General features: G+C 36.4%; 1 protein-coding gene across 8 annotated transcripts in view; it reads left to right on the forward strand.

Moving 5' to 3' along the window:
* ZPLD1 (zona pellucida like domain containing 1) overlaps window positions 1-23,773 on the forward strand; it is a 536,164-nt gene that overhangs the window by 161,536 nt on the left and 350,855 nt on the right. The gene's annotated exons all lie outside the window — the stretch shown is intronic.

Genomic DNA, 23,773 nt, shown 5'->3' on the forward strand with positions numbered 1-23,773 from the left:
TCCTTCTGTGACTGGTATATTTCATGTATCATAATGTCCTTAAGGTGAATCCATGTTGACTCATGTGACAGGATTTCCTTTTCTAATGGCTGAATAATATTCCATTGTATATATATAACACATTTTCTTTATCCGTTCATCAATGGACATTTAGGTTTCTTCCATATCATGGTTATTGTGAATAATTCTGCAGTGAACATGGGATTGTACAGAACTCTCTTTGAGATCCTTATTTCATTTCTTTTTTCAATTCTGGATATATACACAAAAGAGGGAACTGGATTATACAGTAGTTCCATTTTTAATTTTTTGAGGAACCTCCATACCATTTTTCATAGTAGCTGTGCCACTTTATGTTCCTACAATAGTGAACAGAGTTTCAGTCATTCCACATCCTTGTAACCCTTGTTTATGCTTTGTTTTTTTGAGAATAGCTATCCTAGCAGGTGTGAGGTGATATCTAATTGTGGTGGTTTTCTTTTCTTTTTTTTTTTAATTGCGGTTTTGATTTCCATTTCCTGATGGTTAGTAATGCTGAGCATCTTTTCTTTTTTTTTTATATTTAAATTTTGTTTAAATCCAAGTGAGTTAACATATAGTGTAATAATGATTTCAGGAGAAGAATTTAGTGATTCATCACTTACATATAACACCCAGTGCTCATCCCAACAAATGCCCTCCTTAATGCCCGTCACCCATTTAGCCCATACCCCCCACACCTCCCCTCCAGCAACCCTCAGTTTGTTCTCTGTATTTAAGAGTTTCTTATGGTTTGCCTCCTTTTCTGTTTTTATATTATTTTCCTTCCCTTCCCCTATGTTCATCTGTTATGTGTCTTAAATTCCACATATGAGTGAAATCATATTTACCTTTCTCTGACCGACTTATTTCACTTCATATAACACACTGTAGTTCAATCCACATTGTTGCAAATGGCAAGATTTCATTCTTTTTGATCATCAAGTAATACTCCATTGCATATTTATGCCGCATCTTCCCTTTAATGTTTATTTATTTTTGAGAGAAGAGGCAGAGTGCAAGCAGGGAAGGGGCAGAGAGAGAGAGAGGAAGCCATGGAAAACTGAAGCAGGCTCCAGGCTTTGAACTGTTAGCCACAGAGTCTGACACAGGGGCGTAAACTCACGAGCTGTGAGATCATGACCTGAGCTGAAGTCAGATGCTTAACTGAGCCACCTAGGTGCCCCTATACCACATCTTCTTTATTCATTTGTCAGTCGATGGACATTTGGGCGCTTTCCATAATTTGGCTATTGTTTATAGTGCTGCTATAAACATTGGGGTGCATGTGCCCCTTTGAATCAGCATTTTTGTATCCTTTGGATAAATACCTAGTAGTGCAATTGCTGGGTCATAGGGCAGTTCTAGTTTTAATTTTTTGAGGAACCTCCATACCATTTTCCAGAGTAGCTGCACCAGTTTGAATTCCCACCAGCAGTGCACAAGTATTCCTCTTCTTCCACATCTTTGACAACGTATATTGTTTCCTGAGTTGTTTATTTTAGTCATTCTGATAGGTGTGAGGTAGGATCTCATTGTGATTTTGATTTGTATTTCCCTGATGATGAGTGATGTTGAGGATCTTTTCATGTGTGTTAGCCATATGGATGTCTTCTTTTGAAAAGCGTCTGTTCATATCTTTTGCCTATTTCTTCACTACATTATTTTTTGGGTGTTGAGTTTCATAAGTTCTTTATAGATTTTGGATACGAAGCCTTTATCTGATATGTCATTTGCAAATATCTTCTCCCATTCCTTAAGTTGCCTTTTAATTTTGTTGATTGTTGCCTTCACCGTGCAGAAGATTTTTATCTAGATAAGGTCCCAATAGTTCATTTTTGCTTTTGTTTTCCCTTGCCTCCAGAGACATGTATAGTAAGAAGTTGCTGCAGCCCAGGTCAAAGAAGTTGTTGCCTGTTTCTCCTCTAGGATTTTAATGTTTTCCTCTAGTTTGAGTTTATTTTTGTGTATGGTTTAAGGAAGTGGTCCAGTTTCATTCTTTTGCATGTCACTGTCCAGTTTTCCCAGCAAAATTGCTGAAGAAACTGTCTTTTTTTCCATTGGATATTATTTCCTGCTTTGTGAAAGATTGCTTGGCCACACATTTGTGGGTCCATTTCTGGGTTCTCTATTCCATTTTGATCTATGTGTCTGTTTTTGGACCATACTGTCTTAGTGATTATAATTCTGTCATAGAGCTTAAAGTCCAGAATTGTGATGCCTCCAGCTTTGGGTTTTTTTTTTTTTTTTCAATGTAACTATTAGAGGGTCTTTTCTGGTTCCGTACAAATTTTAGGATTGTTTGTTCTAGCTCTGTGAAGAATTCTGGTATTATTTTCGTAGGGATTGCATTGAATATGTAGATTGCATTGGGTAGTATCGACATTTTAACAATACTTATTCTTCTAATACATGAGAATGGAATGTTTTTCCATTTCTTTGTGTCCTCTTAAATTTCTTTCATCAGCTTTCTATAGTTTTTAGTGTATAGATCTTTTACGTCTTTGGTTAAGTTTATTCCTAGGTATCTTATCGTGTTTTGTCCAATTGTAAATGGGATTGATTCCTTGATTTCTCTTTCTGTTGCTTCATTGTTGGTGTAAAGAAATGTCACAGATTTTTGTATATTGATTTTATATCCTGTGACTTTGCTGTATTCATGTTATCAGTTCTAGCAGTTCTTTGGTGGAGTATTTTTGGTTTTCCACAGAGTATCATGTTGTCTGCGAAGAATGAAAGTGTAGCTTCTTCCTTGACAATTTGAATGCCTTTTATTTATTTTTTTGTTGTCTGATTGCTGCAGTTAGGACTTCCAACCCTATATTGAACAACAGTGGTGAGAGTGAACATCCCTGTCATGTTCCTGACCTTGGGGGGAAACCTCTGAGCTTTTCCCCATTGAGAAAGATATTAGCAGTGGGTCTTTTATATATGGCATTTATGATCTTGAGGCATGTTTCTTCTATCCCTGCTATCTTGAGGGTTTTTATCAAGAAAAGATGCTGTATGTATTTTGTCAAATGCTTTTTCTGCATCTATTGAGAGGACAATGTCATTCTTATCCTTTCTTTTATTAATGTGGTGTATCACGTTGATTGATTTGTGAATATTGAACCAGCCCTGCAGCCCAGGAATAAACCTCACTTGATCATGGTGAATAATTCTTTTAATGTGTTGTTGGATTTGGTTTGCTAGTATCTTGTTGAGAACTTTTGCATCCATGTTCATCAGGGAAATTGCTCTATAGTTCTCCTTTTTTTTAGGGGGGTCTTTGTCTGGTTTTGGAATCAAGGTAGTGCTGGCTACTGAGAATCTTTTCATATACCTGTTGACTACTTGAACATCTTTTAAAAAATGTCTATTCAAGTCCTTTGCCTGAGCAGTAGGATCCCGTATGTATTTTGGATATTGATCCTTTTTCAGATATGTGGATTGCAGATATTTTCTCCCACTTAGTAGGTTGCCCTTACACTCTGTTGATTGTTGTGCAGAAACCTTTTGGTTTGATGCCATCCCACTTAACTATCTTTGCTTTTGTTTCCTGTGCTTTTGGTGCTGTCTCCAAGAAATCATTGCCAAGACCAAAGTAATGAAGTTTTTCTCTTATCTAACTTAGATTTTTTAAAATTATCAATTAGTGTGGACAACAGATATTGTGACACTATTATTCTTATTCCTATTACTCCCTATTCGTGGATCTTATTTCTTCCTCAACCTCTACCCATTGCTGACATCCACCAGTTTGAATCAGGGCTGCCTGTGTACATGGTGCCCCCTAGGCTGAGCACTGCATCACCTGTATTGCTTTGAAAGATGGCCTCAAATGGAAAAAGGGTAAAGTTATTTGGTATTTTTCAACTTCAGGAAATCTGTTAATTTCTGGTATTGTTAATTGTTTGACTGATTAAAAGCCCATTAAATGGGGGATGCCTGCATGGCTCAGTTGGTTGGGAGTCCAGCTCTTGATTTCAGCTCAGGTCATAAACTCACAGTTTATGAGATTGAACCATGCCTCAGGCTCTGCACTGACAGTGAGAAGCCTGTTTGGGGTTCTCCCTCTCTGTCTCTCTCTCTCTGTCTCTCTCTCTCTCTGCCCCTTCCCTGCTTGTGCGAGCACGCATCTCTCTCTCTCTCCCTCAAAGTAAATAAATAAACATTAAAAAAAACCACTGAAAGGGAAAAAAGAGGGACATGAAGTGATTGTAGTGATGGAGTAAGGCTCAGGAATTGTATCTCTCTTTATAAAATGTATATTTAAGTCTTTTTATTTTAAAATTTCTCTGGTTTACCAAACCTACTATCTTTGTATCCCTGCTAACAAAGGAATTTAAGTTTACAACCTCTACCTAATCACCACCTACTCCCTTATTAACCTCATATAGTCTGACTTGATCCTACACATCTTGAAGAATATATTGCTTTCAAGAACACTAATGACTTCTTAATCACCAAATCCTTTGTAGTATTTTCTTCTGATGACAGCTCTTTTCTGCAAAGCACGTCTTCCTAGGTTCCAAAGCCTTATTCAACTCAACAACATCATGTCTTTATTGAATGTTTCTCATGTCATTTACTTCTTGGAGTATGGAAACCAAGATAATAGCTGAGAGATGATTGTAGAATCTTCAGGTATGACTCTAATAAGCAAAGATTGAATCATTGACTTGAAGAAAAAGTAATGTTCTTCTAGGGCAGCACTGTCCATTGGTGCTACAAACCACATACACAATTTTAAACTTTCTAGTATTCACATTCAAAAAGCAAGGGGAAATTAATTTTAATGTTTATTTATTTTTGAGGGAGGGAAGGAGAGAGAGAATGAATGAATGAGCGAGCGGGGGAGGAGCAGAGAGAGAAGGAGATGCAGAATCTGAAGCAGGCTCCAGGCTCTGAGCTGTCAGCACAGAACCCAAAGTGGGGCTTGAATTCATGAACTGGATCATGACCTGAACCAAAATTGGTGTTTAACTGACTGAGCCACCCAGGTGCCCCGAATTTTAATATATTTTATTTAACTCAGCATATCCAAAATATTTTTTAAATGTTTGTTTATTTTGAAAGAGAGTGAGCACAGGGGGAGGGGCAGAGAGAGGAGAGAGATTATCTCAAGCAGGTTCTGAACTTTCAGCATGGAGTCTGATGCAGGGCTTGATCCCAGGAACTTTGAGATCATGACCTGAGCTGAAGTCAAGAGTTGGATGCTTAACTGACTGAGCCACCCAGGTGCCACTCAACATATCTAAAATATTATTTCAACATATAACCAATAAAAGTTTATTAGTGAGATATCTACATTTTTTGTACTAAGTCTTTGAAACCTGGTGTATATTTTACACTGAAAATCCATTTCTTTTTGGACTAGCCCATTTCAAATACTTAATAGTACATGTGCTGGTGGCTGCTATATTGAACAGTGCCAATCTATGGAGTAGAAATAGAACAAATAAAAGAAAGTAGGTAGAATGGCTTAAAACTGGAGTGATTTTTACTAACAGTTAAGAATTATGACTGTTCAGCAAAACAACAGACTTCCTTCCAGAGAAAGCTGGAAGGAATAAAGTGGCAATAAAGCTCAAATTAGGAATGTATTAGTTGGATTTTAGTGTCTCTTTATTAATTTTTTGTAAAACATAAGTCATGTATTTTTGGGCAACAATTTAGACAATGTAGTTTAAAGATATGTTTAATAATTTCCTCTCTTCCACTCCCAGTCTCTGAGTTAACAAATAACAGTTTGGTGTGTATTCTTCTAGACTTTATATCCATATAAGAATATACAATAAATTTGCATACACACACACACACCCCTAATCTTAAAATTTTTTTAAATGTTTATTTTTTGAGAGGAGGGGAAGGGCAGAGAGAGAGAGAGGGAGACACAGAATTCAAAGCAGGCTCCAGGCTCTGAGCCCGGATGGGGGCTCAAACCCATGAACCACGAGATTAGGACCTGAGTTGAAGTCGGACGCTTGACCGACTGAGTCACCCGGGTGCCCCACTCCTTTAATATTTTTAATTTTAAAGGTGAGATAATGAAAATACAAGTTGATCCACAGTTTACTTACTACTATATCATTGACATCTTTTTAGGTCAGTATATATGTATCACATTCATTTTTAAATGGCTATATCATCTTCCATATAATTTATATAGTATAACTTATTCAATAATTTACTTACTGATAGGTATTGTATCAAGAGTCTCATACCACGTCCCCTAAGGCCACCTCTGATTTCAGCCACACTTGAAGTGGACGATTCCATGCAAATGCAGAATCAGCTTAAACTCACAGTATGTTGCTTCAAGCATGTGCCTTGAATCTCTTTGCTTTTTTTTTTTTTTTTTTCCCTTCTAGAGCTTCTTTAATGGTCATGCTCCCATATCCAACCTCAGTGGACAATTTTGTAAGTTATTTACACGGCAAAATCAAGGGCTTATTGCTCTCAGAGATGATCAAATTCCACTCTTATTTTGGCTTTTCTATCTTTTCTCTCCCTCTTCCTTCATTTTTGTCTCTGGAATCACCTTCCATATAAACTGGGGGCACACAAGTCCTTCTATCAGATGACAAACACACAGATGTTTTCACTGTTATGAAACAGTGCTCCTTGACTACTGGGTATTTATCCAAAGAATATAAAACCAGTAATTTGGAGGGATATATGCATTCCTATGTTTATTGCAGTATTATTTACAATAGCCAACTTATGGAAGCAGTGTAAGTATACTTTGATAGATGAATGGATAAAGAAGATGTGTACACACACACACATATATATATATATATACACACACACACATATATGTATATATGTATGGTATATGTTATATATATGCATATATATATTATATATTGTTTAGCCATAAAAGAGAATGAAATCTTTCCATTTGCAATAACACAGATGGATCTAGAAAGTATAATGCTAAGCAAAATAAGTCAGAGAAAGACAAATACCATATGATTTCATTCCTATGTGGAATTTAAGAAACAAAACAAGTGAGCAAAGGAAAATAAAAAGAGACAAACCAAAAACCAGACTCTTAATTACAGAGAACGAACAGGGTTTACAGTGGGGAGGTGGGTAGGGGGATGGGTGAAATAGGTGAAGGGGATTAAAAGTACACTTATCTGGATGATAAATGTACATCACTAATACAACACTATGTTAACTATACTGGAATTAAAGTAAAAAAATAGTAAACTTAAAAAAAATAAAAACTTCAGTGCCTGGCCCTGAAAGCAAAACAAAGCAAAAACAAAACAAAACGAAAAACCAGTGTTGCTTGAAATTTTGCTTCCTTTAAAAATTTTATGTATCAGTATCAGTGTTTTTTCAAATTTTGAAGTGTCAGATTCCCAAAACAAAACATGTTGTCAGATTATATTTCCAAAGGCTACAGCAGATCACAGGTCTATCAACCATACTTACAGATATGCTAACCAGCAGGGGTGGTATTATCCTATAATTACCCTATAATTTTTGCCACTGTCATTTGAACAAAATGGTATGTCACATTGCTATAATTTTCCTTTTGGTGAAGTTAGGATGGTGAGCATCTTTTCATGTTCTTAGAGATTTTTTTTTTACTTCAATCCATGCAACAAATTCCAGACAAATTAAAGCTATAAATGAAGAAACATGGTAAAAATATTAAAAAATAATTTAGGAGAAAGTAGTGTGTTTAACCATGTGTGAGGGAAATGCATAAATAAAAATGGACAGATTTGACATTAAAATTGTGCTCTTAAATTTTGGTTGAGCAAATGATACTGAGAAAGTTTTAATAAAAAGCCCCCAAAATATGGATTGGCAAAAATATCCACAAAACATTTAACAGATACTATGGATTAATAGGAGAAAGTCAAAGTATCTTAGAGAAAAATAGTCAAAGAATAGAAACAGAGGGAGGGGTGCCTGAGTGGCTCAGTCAGTTAAGCTTCCAACTTCGCTTCAGGTCATGATCTTAAGGTCTGTGAATTCAAGCCTTGCACTGGGTTCTGTGCTGACAGCTTGGAGCCTGGAGCCTGCTTCCAATCTGTTTCTCACTCTCTCTGTCCCTCCCCTGCTCATGCTCTGTCTCTCTCTCTCAAAAATAAACATTAAATTTTTTTTAAAAGAGGGAAAAGCATGCTGTCTTTCCTGCTATTAGCAGTGTAATTTTCCAAGTTATTATTTTTTGTTGTTGTTTCAAGATTTTATTTAAATTTCACTTAGTTAACATTAGCGTAATATTAGTTTTAGGAGCAGAATTTAGTAATTCATCACTTACACATAACACCCAGTGTTCAACACAAATACCCTCCTTAATACCCATCACCCATTCAGCGTATCCCTGCCCACCTTTCTCCATTAACCCTCAGTTCTCTGTCAAGAGTATCTTATGGTTTGCTTCCCTCTGTTTTTTTTCCCCTTCCCTTAAGTTCATCTGTTTGTTTCTTAAATTCTACATGAGTGAAATCATATGCTATTTGTCTTTCTCTGACTGACTTATTTCACTTAGCATAATACATTCTAGCTCCATCCACATCATTGCAAATGGCAAGATTTCATTCTTTTTGATGGCTGAGTATATTCCATTTTCTTTATCCATTCATCAGTCAATGGACATTTGGGCTCTTTCCATAATTTGGCTATTGTAAGTAATGCTGCTATAAACATTGGGTGCATGTGTCCTTATGAATCAGTGTTTTTGTACCCTTTGGGTAAATACCTAGGAGTGCAATTTGATGGATTGTAGAATATTTCTATTTTTAACTTTTTGAGGAACCTCCATACTGTTCTCCAGAGCGGCTGCACCAGTTTGCATCCCCACCAACAGTGTAAGGGGGTTCCCCTTTCTCTGCATCCTTGCCAACATCTGTTGTTTCTTATGTTGTTAATTTTAGCCATTCTGACAGATGTGAGGTAGTATCTCATCGTGGTTTTGATTTCTATTTCCCTGATGATGAGTAATGATGAGCATCTTTTAATTTGTCTGTTAGCCATGGGGATGTCTTCTTTGGAAAAATGTCCATTTATGTTTTCAGCCCCTTTCTTGATTATTTTTTGTTTTTTTTTGGGGGGGGTGTTAAGTTTGAAAAATTCTTTATATGTTTTGGATACTAACCCTTTATCAGATATGTCATTTGCACATATCTTCTTCCATTCTGTAGGTTGCCTGTTTTGTTGATTGTTTCCTTCACTGTTGGAAGCTTTTTATCTTGATGAAGTCCCAATAGCTCATTTTTGCTTTTTACAGACAACATTATACTGTATGCAGAAAACCTGAAAGACTCCACCAAAAAATTGCAATAACTGATACATGAATTCAGTAAAGTTGCAACATAGAAAATAGATATATAGAAATCTGTTACATTTCTATACACCAATAATGAAGTAGTAGAAAGAGAAATCAAGGAATTGATCCCATTTGCAATTGCACCAAAACCTTAAGATACCTAACCCTAAGATAAATTTTACCAAAGAGATAAAAGATCTGTACATTGAAAACTGTAGAACACTTACGAAAGAAATTGAAGAAGACACAAGGAAATGGAAAAACATTCCATGCTCATGGATTGGAAGAACAAATATTGCTAAAATGTCATACTACCCCAGTCTATACATTTAATGCAATCCCTATCAAGATATCACCAGCATTTTTCACATAGCTGGAGCAAACAATCCTAAAATTTGTGTGGAATCACAAAAAACCCTGAGTAGCCAAAGCAATCTTGAAAAAGAAAAGCAAAGGTAGAGGCATCACAATTCTGGATTGTATATTACAAAACTGTGGTCATAAAGGCAGTATGGTACTGGTACAAAAGCAGACATATAGATCAATATAGAACAGAATAGAAAACCCAGAAATGAACCCACAACTATATGGTCAACTAATTTTCAACAAAGCAGGAAAGAATATCCAGTGAGAAAAGATGGTCTCTTTAACAAATGGTGTTGGGAAAACTGGACCACTTTCTTACACCATAAACAAAAATAAATTCAAAATAGATGAAAGACCTTACATGTGAGACAGGAAACCTTCAAACTCTTAGAGGAGAATACAGGCAGCAACCTCTTTGACATCAGCTATAGCAACTTCTGACTAGATACATCTCTGGAGACAAGGGACCCAAGTTATTTTTGGGTGTGTATACACACACACACACACACACACACACACACACACACACACACTGAGGTCTGTGAGCTCAGACCCATTCTTTTCAAAAGAATTTTCCCAGACAAAGCTTACTTTGAGTTGGGAAATACAAGTCAACTGCTCTGAAATTTGAAGTCCATGCCTATGTAATACGATGGAAGTTAGAAATGACCTAACATTTTTCCTACCTACTCCTGAGAATAATTTCTTTGTATTAACTGGACTGTTATTCATACGCCTAAATTCACTCAGCCTATATCATTCAACTGATTGCTCCCAATATATTGGATTAGGCAATTCCTAGACCTTATAAATCCACTTTATTGTGTATATAATTCCCTCCCCCCATAATACCAGCCACCAGGTAGAACCCCCAAGATACTACCTGTCTACACAATTTATTTTGATATCTTAAAAGCATTAAAAAATTTCATTTCCCACAGAACATAAACTAGATATATTGCAGTACAGAGATGCCAGGTTGGCTAACATTTCTATTTCTTTTCTACTCAGTGTTCCATGGTGAAATAATAATATTTCTTTATCCTTGTTTGTACTGACTGAAATACCATGAATTATGGGTCTGCTCCAAAGTTGGTGAGTTATAGAGCCATAATTCTGCTCCCACACAAATGAAGTGTGTATCTGTATTTGGCCTTTGGACATGACTTCAGTGGAGGAAGATCTCGTGAGACCTTAGATCCATGAGCTGTAGCTGGTGTGCCAGAGATTCTGTCAACATGGGATTTCTAGACAGATTCTAAGTTTAAGATTTTAATAGGCCAGGTACATATAAAAGTTGGGGCTGTTTTTTTCTCTTCATTGATTATTACTTTTTGCTTGTAAGTGTATTTATTTTAAGTGTAACTAGAGAGAGGGAAAAAGTCCCCAAAGCATGAGCTACTGTGATTGCTGTTGAATTCCAGATGAAAAGATGATTAGCGACAATAGATGGTGACAAGTGACTTCAGATAATGCTTTTAGAGTCCATGGCAAACAGAAATCTGATATACTTAGCTAGACATTCAAATAATTGAATTGATTTTTATTGAATTTTTACCAAATTTCATAAACTCTTTGGAGGATATTTTTTAGCAGTTTAGGTTTAAACTTAAATTACTTAAAAACAATTAATATTGAAAAAGAGAAATGAAAATGTTCTCTAGGTCTCTCTACATAATTTATTTTATGTTCAGAGAATGAGGTTTTATATATATTGTCTATGGCTGGTCCTATGAGTCATAGTTTGCAAGGATTTAGTGTATTGTTTAGTTAACGGGTGACTGCCTGTGAAGTCCAGAGGGATATTTTTATGGTCCAGACATGAAAAACCACAGCACAGGTTTATCTGTGAGGCAGTTAGGGAAAGGCTATAAAGTGATCTTAGTTGACTACTGTGCCTTCCACTGACGTCAAGAGCATTTTATAGCTTGGTGTTTTGTGTATTTTTAGATTCTAAAGGTACGGTTGGTGTATTTGGGCTCTTTCCATAATCTCTGACTCACACATTTATTGTTAATCCTTATCATTTGTTTGTAATAGAGAAGTAGCTATGGGATGGCAAAACTCTTCACTGTTCCAAGTGATCTTTTTACTTTGAAAAAGAGATCATTAAATAGTTCACTCACATGCTATGAAATTAGGGGACTTTAGTAATTGATTTAGAAAGAAAATGTGACTGGGGACAAGAGCAGGGGATGTGGAGTCCTGTAGTACAAATGCAACTTACTGTATTTATATATGTTCTTCAATTCTTCGTGTATCTATATATTCCCATCTATATAAAGTTAACATAGGTGTGTATATATAAACCATATGAGAGCTATCTTTCAAAGCTATCATCTTAAGAAGGTATATACTTACTCCAATGGTAGAGACTTTGCTTGACAAATATTTAGATTACAATTTTAAAATGTCAAATTTTCTTTTTTTTAAGTTTATTTATTTTGAGAGAGAGCATACGCACGTGTGAGCACAGGGGAGGGGCAGAGAGAGAGGGAGAGAGCATTACAAGCAGGCTCTGAGCTAAGAGCTCAGAGCCTGACATGGGGCTTAATCTCAAGAGAACTGTGAGATCATGACCTGAGCCAAAATCAAGAGTTGGACACTTAACCAACTGAGCCACCCAGGTGCCCCCAAAATTTCAAAGTTTCTAATAATATCTGGCTTTAGTTATGTAAGGAAGTTTTTATGTTTCTGTATCCATATGTATTCTATATCTTTTTCAAACTGGGGTTTGAAAGATTGTTCAGTAATAGCATTCCCCCACTTCTGTCCCATTTCGTTACGTGAAGAGCCAATTAAGATACTTATTGGAGAGAGCCATGGGGTGAGAATCCAAAGGGGATTCCTGTTTATGGCCTTACAATATGATTTGTATGATCTCAGGTAAGTCATTTAGCTCCTGAGCCAGACATGGTAGAAGGAAATAATGTTTGCCCCTGGGAAATGCTATGAACTTGATAGTCACAGAGGAAAGGTTCCATGTAATGATAGGTTACAATATTTGTCTTCTCAAGAATTTGTATGGCTAGTCTCTTATGAAATAAATAGGTAGATGGTTATCAGCTGAACATGATCTCCCTGCAGTATTTACACTTTGTTCATTTTGATGTTTCAAAGTCATTTCTAAGATACAAGATAATAAATATATATATTTTTAGTTTTAATGTTTGTTTATTTTTGGAGAGAGAAGAACAGAGTGTGAGCAGGGGAAGGGGCAGAGAGAGTAGGAGGCACAGAATTCAAAGCAGGCTCCAGGCTCTGGGCTGTCAGCACAGAGCCTGACACAGGGCTCGAACCCACAAACCATAAGATCATGACTTGAGCTGAAGTTGGACACCCAACCGACTGAGCTACCCAGGCACCCCAATAAATACTTAGCACCATTACCACTGAGAAAAGCTCTAGGATTGAATGAGGAAGGAAGTCATATAATGGGTTGGGCACCTTATTTTGCAGGTGTAAGAACAAGAAAAGGTGCTTTGGTTTGTAATAACCTTTCTATTTACTTTAGGAGAGTATAGACCTTAGTGTGTCATATCAATTACTAGTACATATTAGTTAACCCCTGATTAACCCAGCAATGACTTCTGGTAACAAATAATGCTGACCACACAACATGGAAGGTTAGATAATTAGACTTATGTAATAACTCTTCCATAAAGTCTGTCAGATTGTATATCACTCAAAATTGACTGGTTTTATTTTAGTAAATGGCTATTGCAACATTATATACCCTAGGTTGCTCACTTAAGGTATCTCAACTTGAGTATTCCTATCAGAGAAATGGTTTATACAATATTTCTCATATACCTCCTTCCCACATCTAATAGCTTTTAAAGAAATAAATAATAGATATGAGAAAGAAACAAAAATTTTATATGATAAAAATACTGTCACTATTATTTGTTGAGTGCTTATTGTGTGATAGTCTCTGTGTTAAACATTTTACTTGCATTATTTCATTTAAGGCACTCAGTAAATATATGAGGTATCATTGCTGTTATCATTCTGGTTTGCAGGTGAAGAAATCGAATTAGAGACATTAATTAGCTTACACAAGATTACAAAGCTGGTAAGTGGCAGACCAAGGTTGAAACCCAGCATAAGTAGAAACAGTGTGGTTGTAGATCACTCCTTTATGAAGTAAGCATATACTAAGAACTATACTATACAAATTAGTGGCTTATAATTAATGTTTAAAGGATCAAGTCCACCATTTCATTCTTACTGAGACAGATTTCCTTAAGGCCTTAATTCCCAATGGCCAGTAAGCATGGCTGGCAGCCAAGGCCAGACCTGGCAGTGCCCTGGCCCGAGGTGGGCTGAGCAAGCCGGCATTAGGTAGGCATCAGATCATAGCTGTCCCTTCTCACCGTTTGGCCAGAGAAGTGCAGAAGCAATTGGGTCTGACCTGTCATGCCCTGGAACTGTCAGGGGGTGTGTGACCAGGAGGACTGGATAGCTCTTGCCTGCTCAATTTGGTGGCTGCTTCTTCCCTGGAGATAAGGCCGCCCTTTGCTTTTTAGACGACTTCCTGGGAAAGTCTTCTGCCATTAGCATTAGCTATGATGGCTGCAGACAGCTTAAAGGGCAAGTCAGATATTTATAATCCTAAACCTGGGTATTGAAGATGATAGGAAAGACTGTGTGCTGTTTAGTATAAATGATTCTAAATTATGCTCCCTAGAGCTCCTGTGAGGGCAGACTCTGAACCTTTCATTCTTGTTTTAGTCCCTGCAACAAGTCTTCCTGCTACCTAATATCTGCTTTGGGGTTATGTGTGAGATTTTTATATTCATAACCTATTTCCTGGTAAAAATACATTTGTAGTCACTAGTGTGGTGTTGAGGCAGATTTATTATTCCATGAGGGAGAAGATACATTCTTATACCCAAGGAATTGCATTTATTATTGCATCCTTTCAAGCATCCTTAAAAGATTCACATGAAGGAGACAATTAATAATGTATTAAGATATGGCACTTTTGTACCTGACCTATTGGAATCAATATCCTTGTTAGTCTAAATCTAAGAAAGACTTGAAGACAAGAAATTTAGAATGATATTTTTAAAATTCCTTTAGAAGAAAGGAAACCCTTTCATAAGGTGGTGTAAATGGGAAAACTCTGGCTCTTATTCCAGTAAAAGAATCATGGATGGAAAACCCCCAATTAAAAGGTCACTTTTAACTGAAATGGAAAGAAACAAGTTCAGAGTCTAAAACCAGAAAAAGAGCTATAAGCTAATAATCTTTATGCTGAAAAGAAATGTGATAGTTTTCCGAGTGTTACCTTTGGGAAAACTATGAAGTAATTTGTCATTTTTTTTCTTGATCTAAATTATTTGATAATCCAGAAAACAAAACTAAATATTTCTTAAGAACTTTGAGAAGAATGTATCTAGCCTTACACAAAGGGAATCCTCTCTTCTTTTTGGTGTTCCTTTAAGGGAAACTTGTTTTTGAAGGAAATGTCCCATTAACATTTTACATAAAGTTCTCTTAAGAGTGGGTTTTAGTGGTGGTGGATTATGTAATGTTAATGTTGGCTGTGAGCATTTTTTTCTGTAATTTATCTGTAGGGATTACATCATCTTCTGGAGTTACTGAATGCCTGGGCAGATGATTTGTATGTAGTTGAAAGGCAGTTGTGTTCTTAGAGTTGTCTCAGTGACAAATGGTGTGTTCTGGGTTCTCTTCTGAGGAGAATGGAATTTGGAGGTTTGCTTACCTGATGGAGTAATCCTAGAATTAGAATGGTCTGCTGGCACTGGTACTCTTCTGTCCCTTGTAAATCCTCCCCTATAATGCTGCAGACAGAAGCTTGAGAACTATGTTTCTTGGGCTATTTTGGTAGTAGGATTCCAGGATGGCAGGGCTCTGCCAATGAGACGCTTGCACATGGGATTGCCAATGTGGAAGAGGGATAGGCATTTTTCCCCTCTGTCTTCTGGCAGGGACAGTGAGCTGATGAGTATTACCAGATGTTCCGATGTGAGTGGTTGCCATTTCACCCACTTTGGAGCTGTGAGAAGCTGAGAAGTTACTTCCACCATTTGGATTTTGGGGCACAACAGCCTCCTCTTTCTTTGTGGCCACAAACCTGAAACTTAAGGCAGCTCCTCCTGTCTTTTTCTCCTCTAGTGTTTCCAATAGTTTTATAAGCACCCAATTCCTTAATTGAATCCATGCCTGTTTAAAATATGTGACACAGCTTCTGATTTCTTTGCTGAATCCTAACATGAGGGAGTTTCTTAACATTTCTGTTTTTCCAGTGAGGAAAGCTTCATTTCTTGTTGCTGGAGGCCACTAAGCTTTGGAAGAGAAAGTTTTATAAAGGCCCCATCTTTAGCAAGTCCATAAGATTTGGTTTCATTTTATTTTTTAAAGTCAATTCAGGAGATAACACAATTTTTAATAAAAATGACCTATGGTTAATGAAATCTCTAGCTGAATTTATAATCCAGTTAGTGCATGTCAGTATTTTTAAAGAGTTAATTAGGCTATAAAAACTAACGCAGCTATAAAACATATAGTGAATAACCAAGAAACGGAGTTTGTTATGTCATCTGTGCAGCTCCCTTTGCAAAGTGTGTGGTTATTATAACAATAAATAGAAAAAAACCAAACATATCATCTGGGACCATCACCAGTTAGTAATCAATGCCTATCTAAACCTGACCCAATTATAAGATCATACATTCTTATTTACAGCCTGTGGTTTCAGGGTAGAGGGTACAAGGTTGGCAGAGATGAAAGAATCTTAGGGCTTTGGCATGGTTGGCATGGGGGCTTTGTTCAGAGGGGCCCTGGACTAGAGAAGTTTCTCTCGCCCATAGCTCCAACCTCCACAGAGGATTCCAGGGAAGTATCCTCCAGTGAGTTGTTCGTCTCAGCCTCTTGGGTTTGGCTCATGGAGGGTCTCTTTTAAACTGTTGGTAGTTTCTGTTATTGCAGGCAAAGAATGAGGGCCAGCCTGGACTTGTTGTAGTTTGGAAAGGAGAGTGCCTTTTTTCTTCTTCCCAGAGGAAGCAGAGTATAGAGAGGGTCGTAGAGTATGGTCTCTAGAGTGTAGTTGAGCAAATTTTAGCCACTGCATCATAACTTCCAGGCAATTTCCCAGGTGGTAGGAGAGAGAGGTGGAAGTAAGGTAGCAGTGAGCATCTGTTATTAATGGGTATGTCATTTATATAAATTAGATCTCCCCAGAGGAACACTAGGTAGATGATCTTACATGTTTCTTTCGACCCTGAAAAACTATGAATCCATAAGGAATAGCTGGATGTGGAGGGAGGACCACTGTACTAAGAGATCAAAGACTTGAGTTCTGGTTCTCCCTTCATCTCAGAGGGACCCAAGGAAGTTTATGTGGTCCTTATGGCTCTGGTGGCTCCACGCATGCAGTGCTTTGGCTGGCAAGGGACTAAAGAGACGATCTCTGAGGTTTATCCTGGTTTAGGATCTATAGTTCTGTGATGTCTCAGATGTCTGTGATGCATACAGGGTCTTGTATTTCATTCTTAGTTTTGTTACCTTACACTACAAGTATTAATATGTATACAGTGCTTAAAAGAAGGCCTACACATAAGAAGTGCCATGTAAATGTTTGCTAAACAAATCATCTCTTTGCTGATTTAGGCATGTCAAGTGATAAACTCTGCTTCATTTTCACATCATCCAAATGATATTCTGTCAATGTTCATCAGCAATAGAGTAGATTCTAAGCTTCACTTTTAGAAAGGAATACATTGTTATCTGTCATTGGTCAGGCATCAGTGGCCTTGGTTGCCATCATGTGCCAGGGAAACACTTGTCTTGGTCTTGATTTTAAACTCAGCAAATGTTGAGAGGGAGAGATGAAGAGGTTTCCTGTTAGATTAGCAGTTCTATCCCTACCAAGCCAACTGATTCCCTTTTTTTCTTCAGTCAGCGCAGAGGATTTTGTCTATTGTCAGGAAATCAGAAAGGAAGCAATGAGATCCTGAGTAACTCAAATAGATGTTGCAAAGCCCTCCCATTCAGTCTGTATTTTTTCCTCTCTCTAGCTTTATTGATGTATAATTGAGAAATAAAACTTGTATATATTCAAAGTGTATAATGTGATGTCTTGATATATCTATAGATGTATTGTGAAGTGATATGTATTGTGAAATCACATATATTGAGAAATCATATATCGTGAAATGATTACCACAATCAAGCTAATCAACGTATCCACCACTTCTTATAGTTACCTTTGTGTGTGTGTGTGTGTGTGTGTGTGTGTGTGTGTGTGGTGAAAACACTTAAGATTTAGTGTCTTAGAGCATTTCAAGTACAAAACATAGTTTATTAACTATAGTCACCATGCTGTACTTTAGAACTTATTCATGCTGCCTAACTGAAACTTTGTACCATTTGACCAACATCTCCCCATTTCCCCTATTTCCTCTCTCTCCTCCCCTCCAAGTCCCTGGTAACTACCATTCTACTCAACTTTTATGGGTTTAACTTTTTTAGATCCCACATAGAAGTGAGATCATTCAATATTTATTTTTCTGTGTCTGGCTTATTTCAGTTAGCATAATGTCCTCCAGGTTCATTGCTGTTGTTAAAAATGGCAGACTTTCCTTCATTTTTATGGCTGAATAATATTTCATGGTATGTGTGTATTCCATATATATTCAGATTTTACTCATTCTTTCATTTGTTGGTGGACACTTAGATTATTTCAATACCTTTGTTATAGTGAATAATGCTACAATAGACATGGGAGAGGAGATATTATTTTGAGATACTGATTTTATTTCCTTTCAGTATATCCCCAGTTTGGGATTGTAGGATCATATGATAGTTCTATTTTTAATTTTTGAGGAATCTCTTTACTGTTTTCCATAACGTATGTTCCAATTTACTTTCCCACCAACAGTGTACAGGGTTTCCTTTTCTCCACATTTCACCAACAGTTGTTATCTTTTATCTTTTTGATAATGCCATTCTAACAGGTGTGAAGTGGTATGTGATTGTGATTTTGATTTGCATTTCCCTCATGATTTGTAATTCTGAGGCCTTTTTTCATATACCTCTTGGCCATTTATGTCTTCTTTGGAGAAATTTCTGCTTAGGTCCTTTGCCATTTTTTATTGGATTATTTATTTATTTGTTATTGAGTTGTAGGAGCTCCTTATATATCTTAGATATTAATCTATTATTAAATGCATGGTTTGAAAATATTTTCTTCCATATGTTGTCTCTTCACTCTGTTTATTGCTTCCTTTGCTACATAGAAGCTTTTTCATCTGTTGCAATCCCATTTGTATATTTTGGCTTTTGTTGCTTGTGTTTTGGGGTCATATCCAAAAAAATCATTGCCCAGACTAATGGCAAGAAGATTTCCCCTTATATTTTCTTCTAGTAGTTTTAGAGTTTCAGGTCTTATGTTTAGCTATTTAATTCATTTTGGGTTGATTTTTGTATGATATAAGTACAGTATCATTTTTCTGATGTGGATATCTAATTTTCCAAACACCATTTACAGAAGAGACTGTCCTTTCTCCATTGTGTGCTCTTCGAATCCTTACTGAAGGACGCTATAAGAAAAGAAAGTTACAGACCAATATTCCTGAATAACATAAGTGCAAAAATCCTCAGCAAAATTCTAGCAAACTGAATTCAACAGACACATTGAAAGGATTATACACCATGATTAAGTGGGAATTATCCTGGGATGCAAGGATACACGAATCAATAAATGTGACACTTAAAATTAATAAAATAAAAGATAAAAGTTATGATCACCTTAATAGGTGCAGACATAGTATTTGAGAAAATTCAACACCTTTTCATGATAAAAGCTCTCAACAAATTAGGTATGGAAGGAATGTACTTAAATATAATAAAGGGTATATATGAAAAAACCCACAGATTATATGATACTCAGTGGTGAAAAGCTGAAATCTTTTAAGACCAGAAAAAAGATAAGGATGTCCACTCTTAGCACTTCTGCTCAATATAGTACTATAGGTCCTAGCCAGAGCAATTAAACAAGAAAAAGAAATCCAAATCAGAAAGGAAGAAGTAAAACTTTGTTTACAGATGACATGTTTTTATGTACAGAAAATTCTAAAGATTCTACTAAACTGTTAGAACTAATGAACAAAATGAAGTTGCAATATACAAAATTAACACACAAAAATAGTTTGCATTTTTATACACTAACAGTAAACTATCTGTGAAATGAAGAAAACAATCCCATTTATAAGAGCAGCAAAACCATAAAATACTTGGAAATAAATTTAACCAAGGAAATGAAGGATCTCTATACTTAAAACTTTGAGACATTGATGAAAGAAATTAAAGAATACACAAATAAAAATAAGGCTATTTTGTATTCATGGATTGGAAGAATTAGTATAGTTTAAGTGTCCATGCTACCCAGAGTGATCTACAGATTCATTGTAATTCCTGTCCAAATTTCAGTGGCATTTTTTTTTCATAGAGATAGAACATATGGAACCATCAAAGACCCTGAATATCCAAGAAATCTTAAGAGAGAAGAATAAAGCTGGAGGCATTATGCTTCCTCATTTCAAAATATATTACAAGCAGTATGGTACTGGCATAAAGATAGACACACAATGGAACAGAGAAGAGAGACCAGAAATAAATCCGTGTATTTATAGTTAACTCATATTCTACAAGGCCTGTATTCTTTTCAAATGGGAGTTCCTAGTTAGTTTCTCAGCCCATTTATTCTTATTTTACTTACAGATTAAATAAATGAGTATTATTGCTTTTACAATCTTTAGTAGATTAAAAGTGGCAGATTGGAAAAGTATTGCTTTTCTTTTAAGCATTCTAAAAACAAGAGGAACAAATGGCCACGAGCCCATGGAAAAGATAAACTGATCAAAGTAGATGAAATAACTTTAAAAATAACAGTATGGGGTTATTTAGTGTGAAGTACACTGATCTCATGCATTAAGTCACAAAGAACATCACTGTATCACAATAGGTGATGTTCACAGTGGGGATTCTAAATCATCAAAAAAAAAGTTTAAAAATTCTTCATATTGTTCTATGGAAGCAGTCAGAAGTATGTCATACATTTTTGAAAATTTTCAATACAAAGAACTCTACAAATTAAAATTTGATGCATAAAAATACACTTTACATTTGGTAAAACAAATGCACAAGTCAAAGATTTTATTTTTTAAGGATGCCAACGGGCTAGCTACTGCTATGGCTCACATTCTCAGAATGAATATTAGAATTTTAGATTCTTGGAGTTAAAAGGTATGTTAGGCAATGTTCTGTTAAGCTTTTTCTAACAGTGAACAGTTACAGCAAAGCAAGAGTATGTCATAATTTCAGTATCAAGTTCTTTAGAAGTGAAACAGAGGCCATGTGGGTAGTTGTGAAGAGCTGAGGCTCTGAAGTCAGGTCTAGATGGGAAGCCATTTCTGCGAGGTATTAGGTGAGAAATCTTTTATTTTTATTTATTTTTATGTTTATTTATTTTTGAGAGAGAGGCAGTGTGAGTGGGGGAGGAGCAGAGAGAGAGAGAGAAAGGGAGACACAGAATCCGAAGCAGGCTCCAGACTCTGAGCTGTCAACACAGAGCCCAATGTGGGGCTCATACTTATGAACTGTGAGATTATGACCTGAGCCAAAGTTGGACACTCAGCTGGACTGATCCACCCAGGCGCCCTAGGTGAGGAATCTTGAGGGCTTCCTTGGACTCCCCCAAAGCTCAGTTTCCTCAGTTATAAGTTGGGGTAATAAAACCTAAGATTTAAGTAGTTAATGTATATAAAAGAGCATAATGGTAGTCACTAATAAGTACCCATGTACAATCATCTATTTATCTCATAGATATTTATTATCATTATCGTTATTATATTACAGCTGTTGAAAATTCATATGTTACTCTGTGTTGAAAACCCCATTTTTAAAATTAAGGCCAGTAAGATAATCATGATAGAAATAGGTGAGTGTTTTCTGTGTTTTAGTTTGTTTACCTGTGGACTGAGCATTCAGAACAAGGCATATTGGGCCATAAAAAATATAGGCTAAAAGTAATAAAGAAGAAACATGAGACAGGTTAAGAAAAGATTAAATTGTAGATAGTGAGCAAAGGGAAATGGTTCAGTACGGTTCTGTAAGCACAGAAAAGTAAGTAGATCTAGTCCAGCAGAGACATCAGCAGAAGTGCAGGTGGCAGTTGAGTATTGATGTCAGGTGGGCATCACCACTGAGGTTCCAGAAAATGTGACCATTCTTTAGCAGCTGAGAGTGAATGAACCTGCAAGAGCTAGGTTATGTATCATGTCTTAGCAATTGGAGAAGACAAAACTCTTGTCCTATTATCAAATGAATGCAATGGAATGCAAGGGAGTGAAGGTAGAAATCTAATCAAATGGGGGAAAAGAAATCCAATCATATGAGCTGAACCACCATTGCCAGAGTGGTGCAGGCCCAATGGCCTTGGAAGTACTTGGGATCTAAGGTAAATACATTGGGTACCACATGTCCCAAGCTGCCCAGCCTGCTGTAACAAAAATGCCATAGAATAGGTGACTTAAATGACAGACATTTATTTCTCACAGTTCTGGAGCCTGGGAAGTTTTATCTTAGGGTGCTAGTATGGTCAGGTTTTGGTGAGGGCCTTTTCCCTGACTTGCAGAGGGCTGCCTTACCCCCTGTAACCTCACATGGCAGAGAGAGAGTTCTGGTGTCCTTCCTCTTCTTATAAAGGCAGTGATCCCATCACGGGCTCTACCCTCATGACTCCATCTAAACCTAGATATACCCCAAAAGCCCCACCTTCTAGTACATTACACTGGGAGTTAGGGCTTCAACATATGAATTTTGGGGGAACATAGACAGTCCATAACACCAGGTATAAGTCAGTAAGACTAATTCCAGGCCTTCTAAGTTGGGTGATTGGGTTGCTAAGTGATCTGTTCTTCTCAGGCATGTTTCAGGTATTGGGCAGTGCTGGACCCAAAAGTAGATGGTATCAGTGATTCTTAGGAAAAAAGGTTGAGGCAAGCAGGAGCTAGTAATAGAACACTCTTAAATTTCTAATCATTGAAAATTTGAATATTCTAGGAGTCATGATATGTTGCAGAATTGTTCTTTTTTGTTTATTAATTACAGCATCATTATGTTTTGGCTCTTTCTAATGGCTATAGCTCAAGGAGAGTTGAGTATAATGGAAAACTGTATTTGATAAAAAATAGATCATAAATGTGACAGTAATTGCATGAGAAAGTTATGTTAGTTGTTTTTAACTGCAGTGTGAGAAGCACATCCACACTGGACCCTGGGAGATGAAATCTATAATGTTTGTAATAATTGTGAGAGGCTCAAGGGAAAGACAATGGAAGTATAGAATGTCATATAACTCTTGTTAAAAGTTTTTTTTTTTTTAAGCAGATTTTTTTTCTGGAGAGAGTTTTAGGGAGTTGATGCATTTTACATATTTCTAGAGTAGGTTAGAGTCTAAAAATTTACACACTTAAGGGCCTCAGTGAAATCACCACAAGGTTTCTAGACCATATTTCTAAATCTTGTACTCCAGCAACATTAAAATTTTGCTAGAAGACCTTTCCCTAATCCCTTTTCTCTCTATTTACAATTTCCCCTTATAAACATTTACATTTGGAAAGTAAAAAAAAAAAATTACTTTCACTTCCACTTTTTGGTGAGAAGCACCATTTTTTTTTTTTTAAAGAAGGGATCAACTTTACTATGTAGTTTATTTTTGGTAATATTTTTAAATTTCTTACACCCTTTTAATGCCATTGACTTTTTTTTTTAAATAGAGAAGAAGATATTAACAAGAAAGTCTTTATTTCTAAGCTTGTTGGCCTAATTAAGCTCAGAATATATGGCCATCACAGTGCCATGAGAACTCAGCTTCCTTATGAATTACTTAAATTGAAAAGGGATCCATAGTAGAATCAAGACTGGGAGAAACAGTGTGGTTTGAGAAGAAATGGAATTCTGTTGAAAAGAAAGACTGTCAGGATCTTAGAGAATACAAAGAATTTAGACACTGTGGGGATGTAGCTCTGTAGTTGATGGTATTTGGGCTGCAGTAAGACTGAGAGACCATTTATGTAA

This window comes from Acinonyx jubatus, chromosome C2 (assembly GCF_027475565.1).
Source record: "Acinonyx jubatus isolate Ajub_Pintada_27869175 chromosome C2, VMU_Ajub_asm_v1.0, whole genome shotgun sequence".
In the NCBI taxonomy this organism is placed as follows: Eukaryota; Metazoa; Chordata; class Mammalia; order Carnivora; family Felidae; genus Acinonyx; species Acinonyx jubatus.